At 34.8% G+C, this 15543-nt stretch overlaps 2 pseudogenes; one reads left to right on the top strand and one right to left on the bottom strand.

Moving 5' to 3' along the window:
• Positions 1-1563: 1563 nt before the first annotated feature.
• On the top strand, positions 1564-2344 carry LOC119062132 (ubiquitin-conjugating enzyme E2 variant 1-like; annotated as a pseudogene).
• Positions 2345-12047: 9703 nt separating this feature from the next.
• On the bottom strand, positions 12048-14696 carry LOC119062131 (eukaryotic translation initiation factor 3 subunit J-like; annotated as a pseudogene).
• Positions 14697-15543: the final 847 nt, after the last annotated feature.

Raw genomic sequence — 15543 nt, 5'->3', positions numbered from 1 at the left:
ATTAAGTATTATCCTAGTTACATTCATATCAGAAAGACTTCCAAAAGTTGGTGAGAATAGTAAGGAGAATACATGAAGAATCGGAATGTTCTGTTAAAAATATGGTGTTGATTTAGTCGAGCAGATGAAAAGGACTAAATCCTTCCAGCTAGGCCAACTGGTGATTAAGAGGGAGGAGAGCTAGAAGAATTTGAAGGGTGTGAACAAAAAACATGGACAACAAATGTTTAACATTATGCAAATGCTCACTGGGTAAAACAGCAACAGGCAGGATAAATTCTGGTTCTAATAAAATGGCATTTTAACAAAAACAATTGTCATTGGATAAAAAATTTATTTCTTGAATTATTTAAACTTAAAAAATAAGAACTTTCAAATGTTTTAGCAGCTAGTAGAAAATTTTAAAAGGTCATGTATGGAGACTTACTGGTTTATGCAAATAAAACCAAATTTTTTTCAGACATCATTTTTCACCATATCGTTAAGTCATGACTCAAATATGCTGAAAATTTTATTATATCTGTTTGCATATGTCATTCTGGCTAAATACCTACAAAATATACAATATGTGTTCTTCTTGGAAAATTGACATCAGATGCTATCGGCTAGGATTTCTCAATTTGCTGTGCAATAACCCATGACACACCGAATTACCTCCAAGAGTGCCATAGAATTCCCAATGCCAATATTTTCAAAAGCATTTCAGAAAAAGTAGGCTTAATTCATTTTAATCTTTTTTTAAAATTACCATAAATTACCATTATTTGAAAGGCAAGACATTTAGAAAGAATGGGTACCATGAAATAAAAGTAAATGTCAGAAAGTTTAAGTGTCACTGTTTCAGGCAATAAATACAACCATTGAATGAGAAACTGCTCATTTGTAAAAATTCTCCCAGTGATTTGATTTATGATTGACTAACACTCCGGAAGACAGATTTCATGTTCCTAATGATACCCAAATGTGGTTTTTTGTTTTGTTTTGTTTTTAGCCTTTTTAAGACCATTAATTATAGGGATTATCTATTTCTTCTAACTAGAATCAGATTTTAGCATTTGAAGCCCTGCAGAACATAATGGAAATGATTGCAAAATGGGAGAATTTTGAATTTGGTTTAAAACATAAGAACGAAAATTATATCAATTTCAGAACTTTTAATATTAAGTTATGAATATGATAACTTGGAAAACATGAAAAAAAGAAAATAAGGCCCATTCACATTTTACTTCAGTGACTTCAGTTTCATATTTAAAGAGTTCACTATGAGAACAGCATGATACTGAGCAGGGGGATGGGTTTTAAAATACCAAAATGATCCTTGCTAGAGAGTAATTCACCAAATTGAGGTACACATAAAACATATTCACAAAACTATAATGGAGTGATAAAATCAACGAGCGACACAAATATGGGCTCTTGGTGAGTGAGATAATTAACTCATCACCGAGATTGAGCAAATTTTCTATTTCAGCAAATAGAAATACACATATGGAAGGAGAGCATTCCAGATGGAGGTACTGAAGTCAAATATTCACAGGTCATGAGTTGTTTGTAGGGTAGCTTATGGTTCAGTATAACTGTAACAAAGCCAGTCATGAAGGTAAGATTGTGGCCAAATTGTGGGTAACTCGAAAGGCTGACATAAGAAGTGTGGACTATATTCCACAAGAAAACTAATGGAGTTCAATAGACACATGAAATAAATGCTTTAAAACAATTAATTTTTGGAAATACACAAAAATAGTTGAAGTGGTTAAAATATGTAGGCATGAATGTCACTTCATAATCTTAAGTCACTGCATAATCTTATGGTTTTTAAGACCAATATATTTAAGTTGGAGAAATACAAGTAAATTTTATTAATTAAAATAGTGACAATAGGGTTAGCTTATGAGCAACAGCAACACAAGTTGGCAGCCACTACAGGTTCAGGAGTAAAAGTCCCTAAGGATTTTTGACTGTTGGAAGAATTCAAAGAAGGCTAGAACAGAGTAGGAGATAAGTATGGTTAGCTGGAGTCTGCCAGATGACTCAAAAGACATGACACAAGATGGACAGGGATAACTGGGCCTCCAAGGGCTACTTATGAAACTGAACATACAACCTTAAAGTAAAATGCAGACCTAAATACCCAGAAGCACTCCCCGTTCTATATTTGAAGAAAAAGTAATATGAATGGAATTAATAGTTCTGAGTGGTAGACTGAAGAACCATATCAGTGCTAACAAAATGGCGGCATTTATGTAGTATCGGAGTTGTCCTGCAGAAAGTCTGGTGCCTAATGGTGTCTAAAGAAAATATGAAACTCCCTCAGCCAGCTGAAGGGCAGTGTTACAGTAATTAATCAAAAACTGAAACCACAGATCCACTCCTCCTTCCATTTGATTTAAGCAGTCTTCATTTTTCAGAGTCTTAAATTTTCTAAATACGTTTTGTAGGCCTCAAAGTCCTAGAAAAGAAGCTCCAATTCAAAGGCAATTTATCCTAAGATACTGTATATAATACTAAGTTTTTGTCCACTTGAACTATATAATTTGTGCTATAAAAACAAAAATAAATAAAATAGCGATAATATTCAGGGGTAAAGTATATTTATGCATAATTGTGTAATGTCATAGATGTAGTTGTTTTTAACAATTCAATAGATATTAGCAACTTGTTTTGTTTAAAAATGTATTTGAATAATTTTCATTTTAGTCAATATTTAATTAAAATATGAATGAATGAGTTAAAGGTTTAGTAAAGTAGGAGTAAATATAATTTTATTAATAAGAATCAGTGAATATTAAATCAGCAAATAATTATGAAAGACTTTACAATCATAAATTATTATACTACATTTTGGGGAATTTAAACAATATACCTGAAATAACCTAGCTTTTAAAAATAATTCTAAGAAATCAAACATTTTATAAATTAAATGATAATAAGTGCAACAACTTATGTTATATAACTAAAGGGAAAATTAAAACCTCAACTATATAGCAACCCTGAAAAAAAACATGATGTTGGATAAGTTAATGTTCTATATAGCTTTGAGTTTGTATTTTTAAGAGTTTTAACCTTTTCTGGTGAAATTATTTACCAAATAAGTAGTGTTTTATTATTTTCTTAAATTATTTTGCTGTGCTGCATATATATACAGCTGGAGATTTGGGTGTTTGTAATTTGGGGGCATTGGAATAAGTAACTTACTTCTTGCTCTATGTGGTTGGTGGCACCGCTGTTTTCTCGTATAGTATCTATTTTTCTCTTTTCATTGTTTTCCCAGCCATTTGTACTGAGGCTGTTTCCTAAATTACTATCATCAAGTAGACAGAGCCTTTTTTCCCCCAATTTCTTGCATTGAATAGAATTAGGGGTTTTGTTCTTTGTTTTGTTCATTGTTGCTGAGTAATAAGGAATTGCTTCTTTGGTCACCAGAGACTTTCTTCTTGGCATGTTTCTTTCCACTGAACTTGGGAATCATATTTTGCAAAATAAGTAAATCCACAGTGGGCCCCAATGGAGATATTCATGTGAACTAGAAGATAAAATTCCCTGAAAATACCAAAAATACCATTAAACTTCCACTCAACAAAAGTTGGACTTATGTACTTTGTATTAATTTATTCTTTAATAAGTTCAAGGGAATAAACTCTCATTTTTCTTCTCATTATTAGTATTACTATTTCTTTCATTTTTCTCAGCTAAATAGCTTTAATGCCATTCTTGGAAATCAGATAATGGCTGAAATTGGGCCTGAAAGCCAAGTTGCTTAACATTCAACTTGGTTTTTTACTTTAACCAGAATTTACTTTTTCCTTCTGAGTTTCTGCTTCTTCAGTAAAGAAAAGAGTAGATCATCTATAAATTCCCCTCCAGTTCTTGATTTCTAGGAATTATAATCAAGTTCTGACCCCAACTGTCAGTCAGTGCAAACTTGGCAACTATGCTTAGCTGAGTTAATGGTGAACATGAGACGATGAGTTCTCCTTTAGATAAATTACTTAATCTCCTATGGAGATCAAAATGATAACTTTGGTGTTAAAAATTCTACCAAAACTGGTGCCTTTAGTGTGAACAACAGGTTTCATACTGACATAATTGTTAAAAGAATTTCAAGGATTAAGGTGATCCTGCTATAATTTTAAATGAGTTCTTTCCCCTATCAATATGAATAAATCAAAGAGAGAAATAAGTAACTAAACTAAAATGTAGTTTCTAAAGCATGAATTACTTCAAAGTTATTTGAATCATACTACATTTTTACTACCTTATTCAATAGAATCATCCCTCAAACATATTTTCTGACTAAAATTTCCATCTGGAGAAATAATTTAGGTAATTTGTATTTTAAGTTTCTTTATAAAATATTTACTTTTTAATTTTTATGGGATTTTGGGGATCAAAACTTCCCCATTTTCTTTTAGCTTTTGGAATACAAATACACACCTTTAATTATAATTGTATAGTTGTTGTTAACAAATGGTGATGCTGACTCCTCCCCTCTCCACAAGAGCCTGGGTGCTCTTGCCATGCACTTATTAGTGCCCTTCAAACACCATTAGCCTGGCCCTTGCCTGCCTTCCCCACCTTTTTGGGAGTTTTTCTCCAATCTCCACTGGACTTTGGGATTCAGGAGGCATAAGGGAACATGATCTTGAGTTCTTTGGAAATTTAATTGCTTAGGGAAGATTCTGTGCATCAATGTGCCTCTTAACAGTTTCAAGAAGCCCTGAGGCACCACAAGAAATAATATTTATGAGACGAGAAAATGATACCCACTTGGCATTGGAAACATTCAATAATAATGGTCAATATAATCATCACAACCAACTGAGTAAACAATACAGAATTACTTGGTGAAATTATTTCACAATTATTATATCACAATTATTTGCATTATTCAACTGTAACTCTCACAGGAGTTCTTTGGCATAGATGTTATTTTTTGCAGATGTGAAGATTGAGGTTCTGAGAGGTGAGTCACCGGCCCAGCATCACACAGTTCACACAGGACAGAACTGGGTTTTAACCCAGGTGCTCATGGTCCAGAGGACATGTGCTTATCCCACCGTGTGCTACGGCCTTGCTCCGCTGTCCCCGAACATGAAGGAAATACCAGAGCAGTCAGAAACTGTTTTTTTAAATACATGTTATTCACATTTTTTAGGTATCACAGAATAGTTCATATCAACACTGTTTAAGAAGTTTCACTGTACTGTAATTGTATTTAAAGTGTAAATTTGGGGAGAAAAGCAATTTTGTGTTTGTGTCTTCATCTTTGACATGTTTTAACATTTATTACACACTATGATCCTAAATTCCTTTAAGAAAGCAATAGAATTTCTAAATGTACTCATTCATTTTTATTTTATTACTATTCTGTGCTGAAATTCACTTCCAGTTACTACTAGATCCCATAATTTCCATGCATAACATCTGGATAAATACATACAGAGTATATGCCAAAAAACTATAATGCATGGAAAATTCTTTTGGCATTCACTAGACTTTTCCATTTCTTTAAAATTAAGCTTTATTTCTCTAGTAAGCAGAGATGAAAATGCAATTGTAATTAGCTGGGTTTTTTCTTCTTAATGTTCTATTTTCTATTTTATTTTCTATGTCAATTTTCCTCCATGTCTCTTTCCTCTTTTTTGATGAAGAAGCTTCTCATCCTAATGATACTTAAGTACTGATTATTTTCCTTTTTTGTGTATAAAGGGGCATAGATTCTATTTTTTTAATTTTCCAACTTACTTGTGTTTGTCCTCTCATGTTTTTAGACCTATCAAAACATTTATTAATGTCCAGAAGAGAATGCTGAACTTGAATACTCACACAGACTTCCAAAACAAACTCCTGCTAAAACAGTATTTCCATTTGTATTTCACTTAGTAATTTGATGTCCCCAAAGTCTTACCATTTGGTGTAATATCTAAAAATTAAAATGGCATCCAGAAATTTCAGGGTCAGTAAATTAAATGATAGGTATGACATTGATGTTGGAAGAGTATAAACATTCATGAAATCCCCCACACTTTCATTTTACTTTGCTTGACAATTATTGTAAAGAGAATCACTGTGTATTAAGAACATATAGAGAGCTTGTTTTTTTATGTGAGAATTTTAATAGTACACAAGGTTTATCCATCAAACTAAATTCTACTATGCTAAACTAACCAACCAGAAAAGTGAAAGCTGTGAGACAATCATTTCTGCCAGTTGTGGTTTAAATCTGATTATTTCCCCTAAGAAGCCTAAGCCATTTTCTTTGCAGACAGGAACTTTTTATATCATATTCTTGGTTTTATAAGGCCTATAGCAGTTACAATTTTCCTTCTTACTTTACATATATTCTATTTTCTCAAGGGGTCTCATATAATTGCTTGGATAGCCTATGTTTGAAAGTCCTATGTTTTTGCGAAGTATGCTATTTTGTGATACATTTTACATTTTGTTTCTCAGTTGAAAACTCCCTAGTCATAATGGTCAAGAAGAATATATAAATATTGCCTCATACAGATGTACTTGCCAGTATAACTTGCTGAGAAATAAAACAATTAAATGTTTGATGAGTTAGAAGTTTTCATCACTGAGAACATTCTTTCCTAAGGTTATAATAACCTTGGATGTCAGAAGTATGCACTGACCTCTAAACGATGAGCTCTCAGTAAAACTGGAGTTGTGAGCTCTTTAGTAAAACTGGAAAAGGAAGAATTATATTGTCATTAAATCTCCATGAGCATTTTGCTCATAGATTTACTGGTTTTCAACTTTCTTTCACCAAACTCTATTAGCATAATTCTAAGAAGCGTACTGAATAGAAGATTTTGGTGGCTTATTAAGCACTTCTGTAGTAATAAACCTATACCTGAATTGCAACAACACATACTGCTAGAAAAACAGTATCTATTTCTGCATTATAAACTCTGAGTATTAAGTCCTTTACTTGGTGTAAGCTGGCTTCTATGTTATCAAAGGCACATCCTGTTCCATATTCTGCTTTTTTTGATCATCACTGTAATTTATTTAAATCTATCTGTGTTTGAAGATGGGTGAATACTGTGCTTCAAAAAGACAGATGCTATTTTCTTATACCTTCATTCCTCCTCCCCCAATGCTTTCTCTTCTTTTTTTATTTAATCATTATTGCATTTTTTGCCATTCCAAGTTACTCATCTTCTTCAACATTGTCCCTTATAGTTCTTTTCATAAGCAGTAAAAAGGGAATAGCATTGTTTTGATTATTATAAATCCAATATTGGTGATGAGTGACAGGGGATAGTCTTCATTCAGTTCACTTTTTGATTGATTCATTCAGACACTTGTCAATGTTAAATCATAATAAACACTTGGTTTTCAACATTCAGCTTTGAATAATAATCCATCACACAAAATATCTGCATTTCAGGTTTGAGACAAAATTCAACCATGAACTATAGGGCAACTTTCATTAATTAGTCGATACAGCAATTCAAATAAAAAAGGAAAATTGATTTTAGGTGTACTTTAATTTATACTATCTCCAGTACTGTTCATTTCATTGTGTAGATTTAACTTTTTATCACATACATGTTTCCTGAAAAATTCTTTTAACTTGTTTGTTGTGGCAGTTTGTTATTATAAACTATCCTGTTTTTTCTTTTACTGAAGAAGTCTTTATTTCTGTCACTTTTGAAAGCCATTTATGCTAGATATAGTATTTTAGGTTGACTTCTTTTTTCTAGTGGAATTTTTCTTTTACTTTTCTTTATTTTTGTTGTTGTTCAAGCAAGGTTATCTCCACTTTCACCCCACCACCCTCCCCCCTGCCACCCATCCCTACCCCCCCAGTCCTACCCACCTTTGGCTTTGTCCGTGGATTCTTTATACTTGTTCACTGACCACCCTTCCTCTTCTTTTTCTTCATTATCCCCCTTACCCCCCCATTACTGTCAGTTTGTTCTTTATTTCAATGTCTCTGGTTACATTTTGCTTGCTTGTTTGTTTTGTTGATTATGTTCCACTTATAGGTGAGATCATTTGGTGTTTGTCTTTCATAACCTGGCTTATCTCACTTAGCATAATGCTTTCCAGTTTCATCCATGGTGTTGTGAGCTCCTTCTTTCTTTCTGCTGTGCCTTATTTCATTGTATAAATGTACCATAGTTTTTGATCCATTTATTTACTGATGGGCACTTAGGTTGCTTCCAGCACTTGGCTATTGTAAATTGTGCTGCTGTGAATATTGGGGTGCCTAGGTTCCTTTGAATTGGTGTTTCAGGATTGTTAGAGTAAGCATTTGTTTTTTTCTTACAGCTTTTATCATTCTCATAAATTTAAAATGTTCTTACAGTTTTTACCCCTCTGCCGTAATACATATATGTGATCCACCTCTTAAACAAGGGTTTTTAATATGTTAATCATTATTTTAAATTCCCTGTTAGATCATTACAACATCTATGTCCTACATGGTCCTGGTTCTATTAACCAATTCTAATATATCTTAACTCTTGATCCATTGCCTTGTACTTTTTTGTTGAATGCTAGACACTGTGTCTAGAACAATACAGACTGAGATATATATTATGCTATGTCTGAAAATAGACTAACCTATTTTTATATGAGTTCCTTAGTATGGCATGCTGAGTTAATCTAATCAGTGGTACAGCTAGATTCAGATAGTCATGTTACAATGACTTTAAGAGCATCACTGGCTTCAAATTCCTCTAGTTTTTTTCTTGTACTTATAACAGGAGCTGAGTTGCAGAAGTTTTAAAATTTTCCCTCAATGATTGTTCTCCCTTTAGATTTAGACTTCTCTGTAGATTTACTCATCAAAGGAGGTTTCTCTCCGTGTTCTTGTGCCCCTTTCAGAAATAGACTGATTCTGCTTATCACTCATCACTTGGTAGTCTTGTGATGGAGGAGTGGAGAGGGTTCTCTCTTGTGCTGCTCTACCATTATTTTAGGGAAACCCTCTGTTCTTGGACCCTGGGGTGACCCTGCCATTCCACCAGTGGAAGAGGACCTCTAATATTCTGATTCTGCCATAGTACTACTTTTTCTTCTTTTTTTTTCACCTCAGCTGCAATGGATTTCTCTATGTTTCCTGAATGCTAAAGGGTTTTTCTGCCCCTCCCTCCATGGTGGAAGGATTTTGTTCAATAGCGAAGATAGGCAAGAACAATTTAGATGGGGTTTTGTTTCTTTCCCACTATGGTTCTTGCTCCACCAAGGCGTGATCATGCAGCAGGCAGCCTCTGACCTCCCCACCTGACCCAAATCTTTTTTCCTGAGGACCTGGAAAGGGGTGAAAACAAAAGCCTGAAATTAAGTGGAATCTTTTCCTGTGTTTGTTGCTGTAAGGATTCTATACTTTTATACTAGCTTGTACTCACATTTAGAAGTTTGTTTCAACATTTAGCTGAATTTTTCTCACTAGTTTGTCTTGGCATCCATGTCTCTTTTGACCATGTGAACCAGAGTCCACAGTTTGTCTCTTTTCAGCAGCACCTGAATTTCCCGAGACTTGAGACTATTTGAAGTCCTACAGATTCAGCTCTTTGATGGGTTCAAGAAAATTTATGATTTGGTAAATTATCTGACTTATTGTTGGATGGGAGCAGTGCTTTTTTAAGTTGACCACACCCTAAGATAAAATGAAAGCCCTTTTCAATTGATTTAGGAGATATGACTTCTACAATTAAATATAGTACAAGAGTTACATTGAGCCCTGACTGGTGTAAGCTCAGTGGGTTGAGCACAGGCCTGAAAACCAGAGGATAGCAGTTTGATTCCCAGTCAGGGCACATGCCTGGGTTGCAGGCCAGTTCCCAGCTGGGAGGCATGAGAGGCAACCATACATTTATATTCTCTTCCTCTCTCCTTCCATTCCCCTCTAAAGATAAATAAATAAAAATTTTTTTAAAAAGAGTTACATTGAAAATTTTCTTTTCAATATAACTCATAAATTTAAAGTTTAAATTGTTTTTAAACATTATTAACATAAATTTTTCTTATCTTGAACTCCCTGAGATTTAATAAACAATAAAGGGAAAGAATTAATGATGCAGAAAATATTGGATTATTAAGCAAATAATTGGACCCATTTTATTTGTAGGATTTGCTCTTGGTGTCATTATCACAGTATTTGGATGATGAAATTATTGTTTGATTTTTTAAATGTGTCTTTATGTGTATAAATTAATGTATATTTGTATTTTTCATAGAACTTCTTTTCTAGTTTCAAAGGAAATAAATATTATTTACACAGTTAAAAATAGATGATTATATTTCCATCAGTTAGAAACCGATTTTTATAATAAAATAGATTTTAAATTCAGTGCATGCCATTATTAATTGCTAGGGAAATCTTAGCCCTTGTCTGCCTTAAAACAATCTTTATTTGCTAAAATTATTCTAGCGTTGTCACTGCTTCCTGTTAATTTCTCAAATGATTCGGATGGTCCTCTTTCACTTAGTGGTGTACAGAAGTGTGACTGATGTTCTCACTTCTTATGTAAGAGAAATTAAAAGCAATTTTGTTCTGTCCCTACTTTGAGTCTGTGACAGTTTCAAAAAAAGACTCTAACTACAAACTTGGTTAAATTGTTTAAAAGAAAATATATAATAAAAATAATTCAATCTATGCTTACAGTCATAACTTTAATTTTAAGCTCAGTTACTACAAACAAGTAGTTCTTCTAGGTATTTAATGAGGCCTTGGTATCTAAACAACCAAATAATTTCCCACAAATAAATAAGCTAAGGAAGACAGCCCTGTACCTTTGTTGTTCTAGGGTGACATTATTCAGGGCCTGACAAATCATTTTGTTCTAAAGCCATTAACTACTTGTCAAGCATTTATTAAGCTTTTAAGTATATGGAGAACTCTAGTCCCAAGGGTTGTGGCCTATACTCTTCAAAAATAGCTCTTGGGAGGTAACAAAATTTAAGTCTTCACGGTAGTAACTTTATCAGACTAGATTCTTTACAAAACATTGCAGATGTCATAATTGTTAACATAATTTACTAAACGATTTAATTGGTAAAGCTTGTTGAGGACGTTTTATAAAGGAAAGGAAATGCCGAAACCCTGTTTAAAGTTGTTCCATTGCAGCCTAGGAGAACACAGATTTGTTTCTCAGACACTTAAATCATGCAAATAAAACAGGGCTCCCCTCCTCCATCTGAAGCACAGCATCAGTAGAATAGTCTGGTAAACAAGACAGTCTGCATTCAACAGATTCCACAACTTCTAATGCAATAACAGAGGGGTTTACTTTCTTCACTTCAGAGTTGGAGGGTTTTGGTCACTTAATTTATAAGTGTCAAACTAGTGCTTTTCAGCTGCTATATATCTTCGTTCTGAGATAAACGGTCTTCTTCATAATGTATGTTTAACCCTCAGAGGTCACAATTTTTCTGAGATACAAGCAAAGTCTTTTCTTAAATATTGTTACATATATTGGTGTCACAGGTTCAAGGTCATGACTAGCTTGAATATTATGGCTTAACATTTGTCATGAATGCATATGCATCTCGATATATGTAACAATTCTTAAGAAAAGACTTTGTATCTCCCAGAATAGCAGTGACCTCTTAATAGCCTCATTCTCCGTTTTATGATAAAACAATTTTAATACTAGGTTCACAGCTCATATGCTCTCTGCAAACTGCTTTTCTTGACAAGTTATGAGTAGTTCAAAGTTAAAACTGCATTACTGAATGGTGCTGGTCAGAATTACAGTTTTTTGTTATATTGCAACCTTTCTCTCCTATTTAGTGATGCTGTTATAGAATCAGATAGCAACAATGACAATATTATTAAGTTTGCTTCCTTAAACTATAATTAAGTAGCAACTAAGGTTTCCAATTTCAACCCCTTGGCAGTAAAACCCAAGTTCCTCATTAGTTCCTAAGTGTCAAGGGGTAAAATAAACAGCACAAAAGACACTGCACTTCTGACTGGAGCATTTGGCAGAACTGCAAGGAAAGGAGGTTGTGCTGCATGTCGAAGGGACTGTGGGCAGCACAAAGAAGACACCAGAGAAGATAAAATGTCACATGGAATCTTCCTAGTCTTGTGCACATCCTTCACCATAACTACGACAGTCTGCCAGACCACCTTTTATGGTGGGCTCTAATCCCCTTCCAGGAACCAGACTTTTCTTCTTCTTTCTGGCTTTGCTTTGCTAAAGATAAAAGAATGATAATTCAAGAGACTTTATCTACCATGTGAAACTTATCAAATAGACACCAAAGCCTCTGGTCCCAGAAAAATTTTAGTTCTCCAAGGAAGATATGAGACCTAACCCAAATCAGTTTCTATTATTATTTCAGAAACCAAGACTGTGAATATGTTTGTAAAAAAAAGTGTTACTGGTGAAGGTGGGACTCTTGCCGTATCTAAAGAAAAAGAATTTCCTGAGATCCACAAGGGAAGATGTGGCTTTGCTGTGTGGTTTATCGATGATATACAATTAAGGAAGTTCCCCTCCTGACTTCCCAATATCCCATCTCTGTTTGTCTCACCATGGAAAAAGTTCAGTCTTGTCTTCAGTAGGGCCAGGTTGAAGGTCACTGCCCCGAGTGTATGCTCCATATTAAAGTACAGTCCAGTGTGGCATCCACCTAGATTAAGGTGTGTTTCCAGCTGCAGTCCATGGCTGTGCTGTGGTATCCACCCTCCCTTCTGGAGCCTGCATGTGCAGTCCCCACAGCCATAAGCCACATGGCCAGGAGGGCCACATGGCTATGGAGAGAGGATATGTAAACACAAGGGGTGAGTGCAGGTTACCTGGGAAAGAGAGTTTCTGTGTTCCGTGGGGGGTTATAACCAGGAGCTTGGGCTTGGGATGGACCAGGTGCCCTTTCAAAAGAACCCATCAACTTCCCAGGCTTCTATGAGCTTTAGATGGGCCCACTTCCTAATCAGTCCTTTCTTTCCCCAGGCTAGACAGACAGGCTTCTTTGGTCACACGTCTCCCCTGTGCCCGCAGCTACCTAGTACCAGAGCAGGATGGGAGAAGTGGATCACTGCTATAATCCCCCAGGGTGTGAAACTGCAGGTTCCCAGGGAGGCAAAAAGACTCCTGCTTCCCAGTTTATTAAGCTCAATATCTAGTTTTCTTTGGCTCTCTTTTCCCAGCTAAATACTGACAGTGACAGTAAGTGCCGCTCACACTCTTGTTTTATTCCAGTTTAAATGGCATTGGTGGATTGCTCGACCTTTGAGTTTCCCAGGCTCTTTGATAAACGTTCAGACTGCACCTCCGTCCTAACACACATTGTCCACACAGTTGTTCTGATCTTTTTTTGCTTGTTTTCCACTACAAATCAGTGAATTGGTAATCTTTTCAAGCCACAAGTTCCCAATAAAATACATGCATCTTGAACTAAGGCTTCCAAAAAACTGGCATAAGAAAGTGACTTTTCATATTGGGTAACTTTATCTTTTAGTAACTTTTCAAATCTGTGAAGTCATCTCTGGAAAATAAGTTCATAACATCTATTCCATAAATTATATTAGTAGCACCAAAAGTTTCTTTTATTATTTTTCTGCTGATTTGAGGTCTGATTCTTCCTATACTTTTTTTAGCCACAGCCGATCTCCTAATTGTTATGGTGTTAGCGCTTTAGGTTCTTCTAAATGCTTTTTAATTTCTTTTTGCCTTTGCTTCTGTTTCTACTCTATCTTTTTATCTTCTGTAATTTTTCTCTTTTCTGAAATGTTTACTTTCGGTTTTACTTCAGCTTCCTCTTTTTCTTGTCATCATCGTCATCTCAGTTGCCCTTAACATCCTCATCTTTGTGCCCCCAGCAGTCCCTGCAGCTGTCGCACCGGTTCCTCCACGGAGAATGTTGGCGTCCCAGCAGTTGGAGGCGCCCGCTGTGCTGTCGGCCCAGATGTCTGCAAAGAATGTGTTTGAAGGATACACAGAAAAATGTTTGTCTCTTGAAGGAAGCTGGGACTTGTGGAAATAGTGAGGAAAAAAAACTTATTTTACTTGTATAATCGCTCTTCCTTATCAAATATATGTTATATATGATTATAACAAAATATATTATTAAAAAATGTAGGAGGTAATAAGTGCCTTAGGGTGGTACGTTTGAAATGTAGTCAAGAATTAAATCAGTCAGTGTCATTTAGATATGAATGGTTAGAATATGTATATTAGATGACTCATATTTCTGGCTTAGTATCTCCTTAACTTAGTGATCAAATGCTATCATATGTATTATACTTTATTACTAGTTTCTAAAGCTTCATGAGAAATATATTTTCTTGTCTGACAGTCAACAGCAGTGCCCACGAGCCCACATGGAGGCAGCAGGGGTGGGAGCTCTCAAAGGTCAGGTATGTTGGTGGGTCTCAGCCTGGCCAGTGAGTGAGGTTTCCCAGAGCAGACTCCTGGATATAGTTGGAGTTTATACCCATGCTGTTAAAAATTTTTTGTTCATGAATGAAGCACTTTTAAAAATATTTACATTTAAAAAAATGTAATAAATGCATTACAATGTATTTAAGTTGTTAACATTGTAACCAGTAAAATATTTCTTTTAAACATAAAACTTTCATAATAATAAAATAAATATTTTCTCCTTTAGCATCTGCTGTAAATTACAACCTGTATCCATGTTGCCACGGGTCCCACACGCAGAGGGACGGAAGCACGTGATAGACATCTCTGCTCCTTACCGCTGGGCCGTGTCTGAGTCCGCATCTCCTGACTTGGCTAAGATCTCTCTTCTTTTTTTTTAGTTCCCACATTAACGATTTTTACTTCATTAGTTTGGCACACTACAATAAGAAGTAATATGGAACATATTCTATACCTTGAGGACTAGCCATAAAATTGCAGACAGAGTTCATTTCTAAAACAGTCCCTTCAGTGGATCACAGCCAATGTGACTCAACTGAACAGAAAACGGTGCCTTTGTTTTCTTACCCCTCACCTGCTCCTGGCATCTCATTTTATCAGCCAATAAGATGTAAATAAAAGTATATGCAAATTTTCTTAATCAACTAACAAAAACACTTCTGATAAGGTTTTAGTGGCCAAGTTTTTAATTAATTCATTCATACAGAAAAAATGCTCTTCAAGGAAACTGGAGTACATCTTTTAGAGTTGTAAATTACAATGCCTGATTTTTTTCTTTCTAAATTTTTAAGATGCTATATAATGGATACTTTTTGAATGAGGTTTAACAAAGTAACGTCATACATTATTTATCTCATTCCTGTTGACTAATGCTGCAAATCTGTATTATTTTATTATACAGATTGCAGTGAGCAAAGATTTGGTAGAACTTCCTAAACATGATTAAAGGAAAAATAGAGCAAGTCATTATCTCAAAATTTTATAAATTTATGGAACTTTCTTCTTAGGACTTCAGCTAATAATTCCAAAACATAACTGGCTGTTCCTCAGTCAGTTAGACATGGAATTCCCATGCATTCCATAATTCCACTCCTAAGTATAATGTACAACAAATAATAGGAAAGCAAAAACTCACCCAGAAACCTCCAATGCTTTGCCTTTGGAGCCAGAAATACGACCATCTTCAGCA

The sequence above is a fragment of the Artibeus jamaicensis genome, unplaced genomic scaffold (genome assembly GCF_021234435.1).
Source record: "Artibeus jamaicensis isolate MK-2021 breed Jamaican fruit bat unplaced genomic scaffold, CSHL_Jam_final contig_391, whole genome shotgun sequence".
In the NCBI taxonomy this organism is placed as follows: Eukaryota; Metazoa; Chordata; class Mammalia; order Chiroptera; family Phyllostomidae; genus Artibeus; species Artibeus jamaicensis.
This window is presented reverse-complemented; position numbering and strand designations above follow the sequence as displayed.